Source organism: Euleptes europaea, chromosome 1 (assembly GCF_029931775.1).
Source record: "Euleptes europaea isolate rEulEur1 chromosome 1, rEulEur1.hap1, whole genome shotgun sequence".
Classification (NCBI taxonomy): domain Eukaryota; kingdom Metazoa; phylum Chordata; class Lepidosauria; order Squamata; family Sphaerodactylidae; genus Euleptes; species Euleptes europaea.
This window is the reverse complement of record NC_079312.1, coordinates 75,687,598-75,701,843: the sequence shown is the minus strand read 5'-3', so window position 1 is coordinate 75,701,843 and position 14,246 is coordinate 75,687,598. Positions and strand designations below refer to the sequence as shown.

The following is a 14,246-nucleotide window of genomic DNA, read 5'->3' as shown; positions in this document are numbered from 1 at the left end:
CGGTTTGATTTTCCTTAAAAGGTAGAGAAAATTGGCATATAAAAACCAACTCTTCTTCTACATAAGACTACATAATACATAACATGTAATTCAATATCCAAGAAGTAATTCAATATCCAAGAGGTAAGATTTGACAATCTAAACAAGGTTCAATATCTCTTTTATGATTAATTCTTTAGATTGATTACGATACCAAAAAGTAACAAAGGGAGACCAGACTTGTACGAACTGATTTATGTAGATTAGATCCACGTACTTGGTCTCTTCTTGGCTTGTCTGTCACAGCAAAGAAAGAAAATATAATATGGAGTGGCTTTGGTATTCTATGGGGGGTAGGCCTTTATCATATAATTGAACACATGACATTGGTTTGGCTGTGTTCCTCTTTCTCTCATTTTCTCTCCAGTGTAACCACATATCTAATAGTGGTGTCTTAAGCAGTTATACCTTCATAAGCCAATTTACTTCAATGGATTTAGAACTCTGTTCAGGATTGCACATACTAGAAAATAACAAATAGTGCAATGTGAAATCCCTATAAAAGCGCTTGTACCCTAGCTTGGGGTGTCCATAAGAGGGACATGGGCATATTTTTTGCTTGAAACGTGGGCCTGGATTATGGCTCCTTTGATTGTACTGAATTTACTCAGAAGTCAGTCTCATTTTCTTTAATGGAGCTTACGCCCAGGAAAGTGTTTAGGATTGCAGCCTGCATAACAGTTGAGTCATGAAGGTCTAAAGTCATAGTTACAGAAATTAAAAATTGCACTTGTTCACATTTAGAATTAGAGCTGATTGAAGGCAACTTCAGGGAGGCATTATTGCCTGATTATAGCACCTTTTTTAAAAAAAACTTTAATATTACAACTGCATATATAGAGAAATATAATTTTAGTTTTGCAAAACATAGTGGCCAGATTGTTCAAGGATTGAAGCTGGGCTATAAAAACGTTCTAATTTATGATATTTGTTAACAGTTCCCTCCAAATTAAAAAAATGATGTGATTTTTTATTTCCCATTCAATGAAAATGTTATTGTTCAGCCAAACCTCATAATAATGTTTTTAATTTTTCCAAATAAAACTACATTAATTTATCAGATGGAAGCTGCTTTAAGAGTCACTGCCTTTCAGAGTGCTTAAAATATTTTCCTGCTTTTCTCAAGAAAACCACTTAAAGCTAATAGTGGTTATTAGAACCAGGGTAGTGGTTCTATGACAGAAAGGTAAATTTAACTTTCCCCTCATTATATGACATTTGAAGCTACTTGACATTTCAAGGCAAGCCTGCAGAACTTGTTTCCCACCATGCTGAAACACATCCACTAGCTATTTATTACAGCTTGCCAGAAGGTTGGCAACCATCCCCATCTGAGGCAGGCAACTGAACAGAAAAAAATAAACAGGAATCTTGTGGCACATTAAAGGCTAACAAAATAAAATTCTGGTGGCTGGAACAGGATCTTCTGGAGTTGCCAGTCATCAGGGGGCTGGAAACTAAATTCTGCTGGTGATGTTACATGGAAGTTGGCTGGGAATAGTTTGACCACATCCGGTTGAAATCACCCTTGTGGTTCCATGCAGGCTCTCTGTGTCAAAGGCCTCTCTACCACTTTAGAAATGAGATTCATAGAGTAGCTGCAGTAGCTAGGCCTCTCTTCAAAAGGGATGTGGACAGCAGGTGCAGAGGAGAGCAGTGAGGATGATCAGGGGCCTGGAGACCAAGCCTTACGAGGAAAGGCTGAGGGAGTCGGGAATGTTTAGTCTGGAGAAGAGGTTGAGGGGGACATGATTGCTGTCTTTAAATATTTGAAGGGCTGTCACTTAGAGGAGAACAGGGAGCTGTTCCTGTTGGCAGCAGAGAGTAGGACTTGCAATAATGGGTTTAAATTACGAGTGGAAAGGTACCAGCTGGATATTAGAAAAAACAATTTTTACAGTGAGAGTAGTTCAGCAGTGAAATCAGCTGCCTTGGGAGGTGGTGAGCTCCCCCTCACTGGCAGTCTTTAAGCAGCGGCTGGACAAACACTTATCAGGGATGCTTCAGGCTGATCCTGCATTGAGCAAGGGTTGGACTAGATGGTCTGTATGGCCCCTTCCAACTCTGTGGTTCCATCATCCCACTTTCCATTTTGAAAAGGCAAAAACGCATGGTCGCTTTCAGCCAGGATCGAACGCACGTTCGGCAAAATGCATGGTTCGATCCTGGCTGAATCCTGGCTGAAACGGAATAAAGGAGGCTAAACGACCATGCGTTTTCGCCCTAAGTGTTTTTTTGTAAAGGCTGCAGTTAATCCCACCACTGACACCATGTTAATGCACAGCTTGTTACCTGGCAGGGAAGATTCTCCCGCAATCACCAAGGCGGGGCTCTCAGAGCGAGGCTAATCCATTGCACTTCGGGTGTGCTGACCCCTGCGATTTCCCCAAATGTGGGAAACTCGACTGCATTATTTCTGGCAGTGGGGGACTGAATGCACCACTTGTGCCATGGTGGAACAACTAGAGAAGGTTATTTACCTGTTGGCACCATGTCACCTAGTGGTCTTTCTACTTATTTATTTGAGGCTTTTCTAAACTCCACACACACACAAAAATGTTGAGAGCAGTTTGCAGACCATGAAAATAAAGCATACAATTCAGCAAAAAATAATCAGTAAAACCAAGGTGTGTGTGGTTTTTTCTCCCTGTGCTACCATCTTGACCACTGCTGGTTAAAGGTCTTTCAGTGACGGCAGCAGTTCTGAAATATGGGGACTGGTTTTCTTGGTACCATCCTCTGCTGGTGGTTTTCTGTCACACTGCTGCTTATGCAGCAAACCCTATACTGGTGGGCTGCCACATGCAGTATGAGGCTTGACAAGTAACACGTTATAGAAACCTGATTTAACACACACAACCTAGTAGACCATGACATGAAAACTACGTTCTTACAAATGCCTTCAAATTTATTTAGCTATATTGGAACATTGGGGTTTTTTAGCAATGGAATGCTACTACATTCCTTCCTTCCTTTAGCAGTAGAGAGGGAATTCAGAGTCGACTTTTATGTCAGGTTTTTTTCTGGATGAGAGAGCACTGAAGACTGACAGAGCTTTAGTATTGATTTATTCCCACATTTTCAGGTTCAGCGAGTACCGTGAGGGCTCAGAAGTGCAGGCAGGCAGACATTCACCTCAAACCCAACGGAAACTAAACAAAAATGCTGCTCTGCAGAAATATTTTAGCAACTTTGCCAGCCAGCTCTAAATTAAACAAATGCATACTGCCCTCACAGTTGTCTAAATTGCACCATGAATTATTTATTTACTAGGAACGTTTGTATCCCACATAAACGTAAAAATACAATCTACGTTAACAGACATACCTCAACAGATGCTGCTTCCTCTACAGACTCCAAATAGGAAATGAGCTGCAAGGAGGGCCCAAGCTGGCAATGGTTCTGCAAGCACAGGGCCATAAACCAAGAGCCTTTTGCCTCTGGCCATGCTCAGGTTGTAAACTTCTTGCAGGAAAGGGAAGGATAAATGCTCAGCTCTGGGCTTATTCAGCTGGGTTCCATGTTTCCAGTTCCCTCCTTCCAACCGTTAGCAACCAAGCTATGTAACAATAAAGTACATTTTGAAAATAGGAAAGACATCTCACAACATGAAATACAAATACATTTGTATTTCAAATTATTTCACGCATTTAGGGTTGCCAGCCCTTTTCTTGCTGGGATCCTACGCCTTTAGCAGATGCGTGACACATGCAGTAATTCAGCATCCAGCTGTTCTTGTTACTGCATGGTGGAAAAACCTGTATTCTCTCCAGATCAGTTGTAATAGCAGGAGATCTCTGTCAGCTGGAGATCGTTTGTAATAGCAGGAGATCTCCAGCTAATAACTGGAGGTTGGCAACCCTACCCAGATCCTTTGGGTTGTCAATCTTAAGATTGGGAAATTACTGGAGATTTTGGGGGTTGACCCTGTTGTGCCCTGACCTGGATGGCCCAGGCTAGCCTGATCTCGTCAGATCTCAGAAGCTAAGCAGGGACCACCAAGGAATACCAGGGTTGCTGTGCAGAGGAAGGCACTGGCATGTTGCGCACAGCTTGTCTGGACTTCAGGAGTTTACCTGGTAGCAACTTCACACCACTCAGTTCTGCTATGTACAGTTTATTTATAATATCTACACAGAGTCCTTTGGCTGTTAACATTCACAGCTCTGAGCAACAGCATGCTCCGCCAGCATATGTATTTCAGGCAAGAGGTAACTTACATTCACTATACAGACTTATATACACATTTATGACCAATCACAGTTCACCTGAGATGAGTCATTCTGGAAATCCCCATTCCTGGCTGTACAAACTGGATCAGACCAGCATCATCACATGACTTAGCTGTCACTCTGATCAGTATGATCTGTTTAGCAAACTGCAGACTAGGCATAACTTTGACATATGTTGACCCGCCTCCCTAGTCAAACGTTTGTTAAACACAGCCATTTCTTTAAGTATTGAAACCTTTCAGTATTCAAACATTTAGTAAATATGTCTGCTACATTATTTTCAGAGGTACAATATTTCAGACTTATTATTCCTCTATTCACAGCTTCCCATACATTTTGATACCGTATATTAATGTGCTTACTCCTAGTGCGCACTCCCTGGTCATTTGCTAATTGTTGCGCTGCAGTATTGTCACACATTATAGTTATTGGTACCGTACATTCTATCTTCAAGTCAGACAGTAATTGAATGCACCATTCTGATTGTACTAGGCAATCACTTAAAGCTGAGTATTCTGCCTCACATGTACTTGTGGAAACGTGGGTTTGTTTTATTGTTTTCCACTGTACTGGTGATCCTAAAACATATAATGTAAATCCTGTTGTGGACTTGCCATCATTATGTTCACCCCAACTGGCATCACTGTAAGCCATTAATGCTGGTTTTTGGTTTGCTTTCAGTACTAATTTGTTGGCTATGGTTCCCTTTAAATATCTTAGAACTCTCTTTGCCGCCACCCAATCCTTCTGGTATGGACAGGCATGTTTTCTGCATAACCAGTGAATAGCAACACATATATCAGGTCTGGTCCAACATCCTATGTACAGTAGAGATCCTACTAGTGATTGATACAATCCTTTCTGTTCAAACACTTTATCATCTGGTTCCCTATTGTAGCTTGTTGTCATAGGTGTTGTAACCTCATGCGCTTCACTCATGTTATACTTCTCTAGCAATTCACTTATTTTAGTCTGGCTTAGTTCAAACCAACCATTCTCATTTCTGGAGACTTGCACCCCTAGGTAATTCTTAATTGGGCCTAGATGTTTCATTTTAAACATTTCCTGTATGGTCTGCATAAACCATTTCAACTGTTCCTTGTTGTGGTACATTAGACATACATCATCCACAAAAAGTAATAAATAACAGGTTTGTTTACATATTTCCACTTGATACAGACATGGATCAGACACACTCTGCTTAAACCCTTTTTTTGTTTAAGCATTTTTTATACACATATTCCATGCATGTCCAGATTGCTTTAAGCCATATAATGCCTTGTGCAATTTTAACACTGTGTTGGCATTTTGACATTTGAACCCTGGTATTTGATCAAGATATAACTCTTCCTCAATAGGTGCGTTCAGATATGCAGTATCAAAATCAAAATGATCAACTAGCATTCCTTCTGCTCCAGCCTTGGTTAATGCAACTCTTATTGTTTCCATGCGAATCGTGGGGGCAAATGATTCATAATAATCCTGTCCAACCACCTGCGTAAATCCCCTCACAACTAATCTCGCCTTATATTTAACATTCCCATTTGGCAAGGTTTTGAGTCTGTACAACCAACGGCAACTCAGAGTTTTCTTATCTGCCGGCAATTCAGATAAGGAAAATACTTCATTTGACACCAATGAGTTATATTCCGCTTCCATGGCTTGCAGCCAAGCATTTTTCTCTTCTGAGGCTAGACTTAACACATCATTGTAATCAGTTGGAACTTTAACAAACACATGGTTAGCAGTTACACCATACCTTTGAGGTGGAATACCTTTTGTAGATCTAGAGGACACTCTTGGCACTCCTCTCTGATCTGCACTTTGCACACTCTCAGAGTCTGCATGTATTGGTGACTGCACCTCCTGTTTCACTTCTGGCATGTTATCAGAATCATCATTCATAGGTAACAATACTGTGGATGGTAATTGGTTTGCATGTATCTTAGGCCAATTAGCATCCTCACAGAATGTAGCTGAACGACTGAAACTTAATACATTTTGGTCATTTACAAAACGGTAAGATTTCATCCCTGTCTGATACCCCAGGAATGTCAACTTTTTTGCTCTTTCACCACCTTTCCCACGTTGTTTCAGTGGTATATTAACCCATGCTTTACTGCCAAATATCCTGATATGATCCAAACTGGGATCTTTCCCATACAAAGCCTTGTATGGAATATTGTTTGTGGCACTAGTCCAAATTCTATTTGATATATAACAAGCATTTTTTGCCGCTTCAGCCCAGAACATTTTTGGCAATCCAGCATCAAGTAGCATTGATTTTATCATTGTTTGCAGTACTCCTGCCTTTCTCTCTGCAACACCATTTTCTTGACTCATAGATACATTTGCAATTCTATGTTCAATACCTTGAGTCTTAAACCAATGAGCCATTTCACCAGACATGTACTCGCCCCCAAAGTCACTTTGGAACTTACAAATTTTAAGCCCCAATTGCCTTTGCACATTGTTAGCCCACATCTTTATAGTATCCCACACCTCTGACTACTTTGCTATGGGATACACCCATGTAACCTTGTGGCATCATCTATCAAAAGAAGAAGATATTTTCTTTTAGATATACTGTCTGGGAAAGGGCCTACCACATCACTGTGAATAAGATATAGAGGGGTTTTTGTTACTCTGTCACTCTTTGGTGCAACTGGGTGTGCTTTAGATTTACTTTGCTTGCACACATCACAATCCAGATATGTTTTGCACCCTTCAACCTTCTCTTTGCCCAGCAGGGCAAGAGTTTTATTCAAGGTGCCCCAGCCCACATGGCCGAGTTTTCTATGTAGCAAATGTATACATTTATGGTGAGGGTTTTTATTTAACACTGTTTGTGCTTTACCTGCCATGTTCTCTAGCACATACACATTATCTTTCAAATTCCCCACTGCCATAATTTTATCACCTTTGAGAATATTACAGCACTTATTTCTGAAAATCACACTGAATCCAGCAGAATCTAGTGCACTTATACTTAATAAGTTTTTCTCAAGAGAGGGTATACAAAGCACATCATTGAATGTATGGTTTAAACTTCCAAACATTACACTTCCTTCACAGGAAACAGTTGCAGAACGTCCATCTGCCAAACTTACATGACCTAACGCCGATTGATGTGAGTTCATTAGTAGCCTTTCCTCCCTCACAAATATTTGTGAAGCTCCTGAGTCAATTATCCAAGAGTCATTCAGGGAGTCTGGACTCACTCTCACCAGCGTAGCTTGCTGTTTGGTCACAAATTGAGTCTTTTTTCCTCCTTTGTATTTCTTTGCAGCAGGGCAAAATCTTTGAATGTGCCCCTCTTTTCCACATCTGTAACATTTCTTGACACGTAAAGCTACAGGTATAGGCTTTCTTGCTTCACAGCTGAGGCTTGTATCCTTCCTTATCTCATGCTTGGCACAGCTCCCGGTCTGGCTGGCTGCCAACTCCCGTTGCGTATATCACGCCTCTTCCTCTAACAATCTCCCTGAGATATACTGCAAGGTCAACTTTGCTGCATCCACAGATTCAAGGGCTGAGATAAGTGGGTCGAAAAGCTCCGTCAGGGAACTTAAAACTATAAACACCTGGTCCTGGTCAGAAATCTGCTTTCCCCTCTGAACCAGCAGTTGAAAATACGTGGCTAAGGTATTTAAATGAGCTCTAACACTCTCATTTGGCTCCATAGTCTTTCTATAAATCCTTCTCATCAGGGAAATAAGGGATCCAGCTGTGTCTTGCACATATACAGCCTTGAGGCTATTCCAGGCATCTTTAGCTGACCCCTGTCCCACCACATGCACCAACTGGTCATCAGCAACACTTAATATCAACGTAGCCAATGCCTTCTGGTCTTTTAAACTTTCCTCAGGCGTGGGAGCTTGTGGGGGAGAATCCACATACGTCCACAATGACTCACGCTTAAGATAATGCTCCATTCGCAGAGACCACACGGCATAGTTATCTGCAGTCAGTTTATCAACCAGCAGGGCAGAAACAGCTTGCGCCATGATATCTTTGCTCACCGGCAGTAGCTGATTATCCTCCCCTGGTTCCTCCTCCGACTCTTGGTCAGAAACAACTGAACCGTCTGCAGACTGTACATCAAGGTCCTCAGCGTCGCTGGCCTCTGTAGACATCCAAACCGCTCACAGCAGCAACTCACCAACTCCAATAGAACCTCCAGCTCTCAGCGCAGTCTATCTGGGCCCATAACCCTGTCGCGCACAGCTTGTCTGGACTTCAGGAGTTTACCTGGTAGCAACTTCACACCACTCAGTTCTGCTATGTACAGTTTATTTATAATATCTACACAGAGTCCTTTGGCTGTTAACATTCACAGCTCTGAGCAACAGCATGCTCCGCCAGCATATGTATTTCAGGCAAGAGGTAACTTACATTCACTATACAGACTTATATACACATTTATGACCAATCACAGTTCACCTGAGATGAGTCATTCTGGAAATCCCCATTCCTGGCTGTACAAACTGGATCAGACCAGCATCATCACATGACTTAGCTGTCACTCTGATCAGTATGATCTGTTTAGCAAACTGCAGACTAGGCATAACTTTGACATATGTTGACATGGCAAACCACCTCTGTTAGTCTCTTGCCATGAAAACCCCAAAAGGGGTTGCCATAAGTCGGCTGCGACTTGACGGCACTTCACACACACACAACCACAAGGCCAGATCTAGTTGAGCAGCAGGGAACCTGCGAGGATGTATGGGGGCTACCTCACTTTCCCCTGTATCCTCCTTCCCATACTATTTCCTCTTTCCCTCTTCCTTGCAACCCATATATCCTCAACTTTCCCTGCATCCTTCTCTCTTTCCCATCCATCAACCAGCCTACATTTTATATGCTTCTCATCTTATTTATACATCATTTATACCATGCCTTTCTCCTCAATGGGGAGCCTACATCTTTCTCCTCTCCTCTGTTTTATCATCAACCCTTTGAGGTAGGGTTAGGCTGAGAATGTGTGACTGGCCCAAGGTCACCTTGTGACCTTCCATGGTGATTTGAATCTGAGTATCCCAGATCCTAGTATAATCCTCTAACCACTGTATACAATACTGGCTTTCATGGGGTGGCTACTGTTGAACAGCAGCAAGCAGCCAGTCCTGGATAAGTCATGTAAGATGCATGGTATCAGGTTGCTGCTAGGTCTAGCCCTAATGAGTCCTCCCTCAAAGGCCAAAATAGCCCTGGAAATGGCCCTGCCCATGCCTTTTATTGACAGAAATCAAGGTTTGAAGGCTGGTGATACTGTTGCAGTTGCCTAGCAACAGCGGTCACTGAGTTTCTTAAAGCTACAAGAGAGGTTAACCCTCCAATATACTTTTTTGATTTTTTAAAACAAATTTCAGATTTTTCTGCAAACCTGGGGCTTTTTTCAGGTATGCAGAAAGCTCTGTCATATCTGTCCATGGCTCCCATCTCTGGATTTAAGTATCCACAAATTCAGCCAGAGAGAGAGAGAGACTTCATGAAGGTCATCATGAAGTTCTTATATTGGAATAGTACAGAAATACAGCCTGTTTACTATATTGTATATTGATAGTAAATAAGTATGCAATTACATTCCTGAAATAGTTTTATGTGTGCATTTAATGTGTTGCCTGGATTAAACACTTACTCATATAATATTTCTCCAAAGTTCATTGGCTGTGCAGTTTCCTTGGCAGGAATTAAGAGGCTTTATAGATATTATAAGCCAAAAGAGTTTGAGATAAGGAAGTTACTACAAAACAAAACAACCCAATGAAGATGGCTAATTAAAAGTACTTACATTTAAATTACAACACTTAGTAGAATATGTTTGGATGATCATTGAACTGAAAAATTGTTTTCCTACAGAAAAGCATACTACTCAATAATAAGCTGAAACTTTTACTACAAAAAGTAAAATACCACTATAGTGTTTTATGCTATGTATAAAATGTAATGAGTACTCAGCTTTTCTTGGAAGGTAATTTCAATTTAATAAAAGAAGATGGCAGGGATTTTTTTTCTCCCTTAAGGTCTTATCAGTTTGGCAATTAACTTTATGTCAGTTAGATTAATGCAAGAAATTAAATTTATGTCAGTAAAGATTTATATGCCCGTCAAACTAAAATATGTTCAATGGACATGATCCAACTGAAGTTAAGTACCTTTAAGCATGCAATCCTATGCAAAAGTACCTGAAAGTAAATCCCATCACAATCAGTGGAAGTTACTTCATGTTTACATGATTAGTTTGAGGATTATGGCCTCATGGTTTTCATGTGCAGGCATTCTAACTCTTTGCTGGTGAAACAATGGGCTTTCTTGGGCTTTTAATGAAAGGGTTAATCTTATAACTCCATTTGTACAGTGTGCTTGTAGCCTGAAAACTCATATTGATTTTAAGCTGCTTAATGATTTATGTTGTGCTCTGGATGGGTTTTTAATGCTAGGTTTTAACTAACAACATTTAATGTTTTGTATTTTTATTATGTTTTATTTTGTAAGCCATCTCAGACAGGTTCCCCTGGAGAGGCAACATAAATTTTTTCTATATAAATAAATAATTTGGGTTTGCGCTTTCTCTACAAGTCCATGATTTTAAAACGATTACTGTCCTGGTGCATGACAATTGAGTTTCTTTGGGCACTGTTAAGGATTTTCCTTGTTGCCCCAAAGTTAAGCACTGCTATTTCCCAGTTATTTCAGCAGGAAAGTTAAGCACATAATCAAATGTTTCCCATTTAAACCAATGGAATGTAACGATGTGTAACTTTGACTGGATCAAAGACTCTGAAAGGCAATTTGATCTAGCTAGAGTGCCTTTTTTTAGGGCATCTGTCAAAACCAAATACATCCCTTGCCCAGCAACATACCTTTCAATATTAGAAGGAAATACTACTAGGAGAGCATTTTCCCTAGCTCGATGTTCGGCTCTGCCCTCTGCAGTATTAGAAGGGAAATTCAAAAAGACTCCCCTCTCACAAGGCTCTGTCCCTGCAACAGTGGTGAACCAGAAACACTGGAACATGTCCTTCTCAGTTGTAGGTACTATAAGGAGGACAGGGAAAAGATTCTTGGCCCTCTTTTAAGAAAGAGCACGGGTTATCCTGAATCTGTTAGAGTTAACATTCTTCTTAAGGATGAATTTTCTCAGGTAACAAAGTTAGTGGCCAAGTTTTGTAGAATAATATTTAATTATAGGAAATCCAAATAGAAATGAAAAGTTGTAGAGGGGACTGATTGTTTACATTTATATTGTTGACCAGTTTTTAAAGAGAGTAATATTTTGTATAGTGTTTTAATCAAATGTATTGTTTTATACTGCCAGTTTGGGTATGCATGTAACTGCAAACATTTTATGTTTGGTCTAAGGACCGTAATAATAATAAATTAAAGACTGGATCATACCCACTATGTTTGAATTAACTTAAATGCAAATATTCTGTAGTGAATGACCCATGAGGCCTCATTCACACATGCAATTCATAATTTGATGTGACAGGTTTTGATTGATGAGCATGTATATGTGAACCAGTTCTCTATATTTCATATGTAGGACAGTACATTTCTGAACGTCGTTGGTTTTCTAACCAGCTTTCGAGAGGGCCAAATTCTTCCAAGACATCCTTTAATTAATCCTCTTTGGAAGAGGGGAAAAAATCTTCTGCAAGAGATTAGGCTGCACTGGAGGCATTTCTGGCAGTCTTTTAAAGCTGTCTTTATTGCATGTCAAGATTTACATGCAGCATCTGGATAAAAATTATACAGACAGGCTCTCAGCATTCTGTTAAAAGGTTCCCCATCATCTGTGCAATTTGGCCTCCCATTGTACAACTGGCAGTGTGCAGCACTTCTTCCATGTAACTAGCCATCAGAGCCATGTCTATCAGCCCTAAGGTTGCCCCTTTTGTTTCTGAAAGAGTTCTATTCACAGCATTGTGACAGGTAAACACTCAACCGCTACAGTCTTTCCTGACACATGACACTTGGACATGTCATGGGACTGGTAAAGAGCGACAAGCACATGTGAAGAACCTTGCTGGATTAGACCAGTGGTCCAACTAGTCCAGCATTCTGTTTCATACCATGGCAGGACGTAGAAGCCAAGGCCTTCTCCCTGATTTTGCCTCCTAGCACTGGTATTCAGAGGTTCACTGCCTCTAAATGTGGAGGTTCTCTTTAGTCATCTTGGTTAGTATCTGTTACTAGAGCTATCCATAAATCTGTCTAATCCCCTTTTAAAACCATCTATGCTCTCATCCATCACTATGTCTTCAGTAGCTCCTCTTAAAATAAATGTGACTAGTTAATTCAGTCCTTGACCAGTTAATTCAATCCTTGAACTTAAAAATCTGCTATGATACTCTTATTTTTCTGAACCATCTCATTACAACATACGTAGAAATAACCTTAGAAACAGCAACAACTAAAATTTGAAAACATCCAGTATTTATACAACATATTTCTTAAGCGAACAGGGAGTTTCACATACAACATCTCTATAAGTTAGCCCAGTCTTCCCAGTTCCTGAGTGTGAAACACACAAGCTTACTATGTTTTCTGCTTGTATTAAAAATAAGCTTTGCCCGCAAAACATACACAAGTGGATGTGGAAGTATCTACTGATTTATTGGGGAAGCAGGACACCATGCACACAGATTTTGTTTTATTTTTTCCAGAGGAGAGAAATATACATAGTATCTACATAGACATCCAGAAGTGCTTATGAAGGAAGGCCAATTCCTCTCCATTTTTGGCTATGGTTGAGTCGGTTTCTTAAAGGGCTTGGGATATGTTTGGAAGGCACATGATAATACAGAAACTTTTCTGAGGCAAAGCAGGTCTGGGCTGGTCAGTGTCTGGATGGAAGACTTCTTAGGAACCCATATATGTAATCTCTATGAGAAAGCACCTACACCAGTTTGAGTTTTATGATAGAACACATGAAGCTGCCTTATATTGAATCAGACCCTTGGTCCATCAGAGTCAGTATTGTCTACTCAGACCAGCAGCAGCTCTCCAGGGTCTCAGGCAGAGGTCTTTCACATCACCTACCTGCCTAGTCCCTTTAACTGGAGATACTGGGGATTGAACCTGGGACCTTCTGCATGCCAAGCAGATGCTCTACCACTGAGCCACAGCCCCTCCCCAAAAAAGAAGAAAGGCAAGATGAAAATGAGTTGTCTCTATTGCTTGTTACCTGAACACTGTGGAACTAACAGCATTTATCTGCACATCCTAGTTTACTCTTTATCAACACCTGGCTATCTAGGCTTTACATTCCAATTAGGGGCATGCACAGAACCCATGAGGTATAGTGAGTTGGATATGAAAAGACAACTAATTCTGATGATTGCATCTTTTCCCTGCTGGTGTTTGAACCAGCAGCCAAAGTCTATATTGTTATGAGGGATACAAAAATAATCTCTGGAAAGCAGAACAGAATTATTTGAAGGAATCTAGATTCTACATCCAAACTGAGCCGATCCAGCGATATGGTTGACAGCTTTGTAAATTTCATCATCTATAGATATCAGAAATAAGTGCAGATATGGAGTGCTGGCTGTGTGAAAGGCTGTGTGAGAGTACCCACACAGGCATATAAAACAGATTTCTGTGCAAGCAAAAACCTTTGAGGATGTGAGTAGTTTTCAGTTAGCCATCCTGTACTTTTATATCCTTGGCAATCCAATGGTAAGCAGGGGCAGTAGAACAGTGGACAAGATGAGTAGTTTGGATCGTTCCATTCTTCAAGTATGCAAAATACTAACGTACATGGCTTTTAAAGCATTTTGAGACCAGCAATACTAAGGCCATTCTCACTGAGAAATGCTCACCTTGAGGAATGGCTCTTGAAAGGATGCCTCTGCATGCATCTAGTATCTACATGAAAACATTTTATTTGAGTAGGTTGTCCACATTGTTTTCTGAATGACAATTTCATTATTCAGAGCAGGAATCTAGCTTCTCTCTGTTGCA

The 14,246-nt window shown here is 40.6% G+C and overlaps 1 non-coding gene across 1 annotated transcript; it reads left to right on the top strand.

Moving 5' to 3' along the window:
- The first annotated feature begins 2,323 nt into the window (after positions 1-2,323).
- Positions 2,324-2,484, top strand: LOC130493612 (U1 spliceosomal RNA). Its single transcript, XR_008933989.1, has one exon. It is a non-coding gene; the product is annotated as a U1 spliceosomal RNA (small nuclear RNA).
- Positions 2,485-14,246: the final 11,762 nt, after the last annotated feature.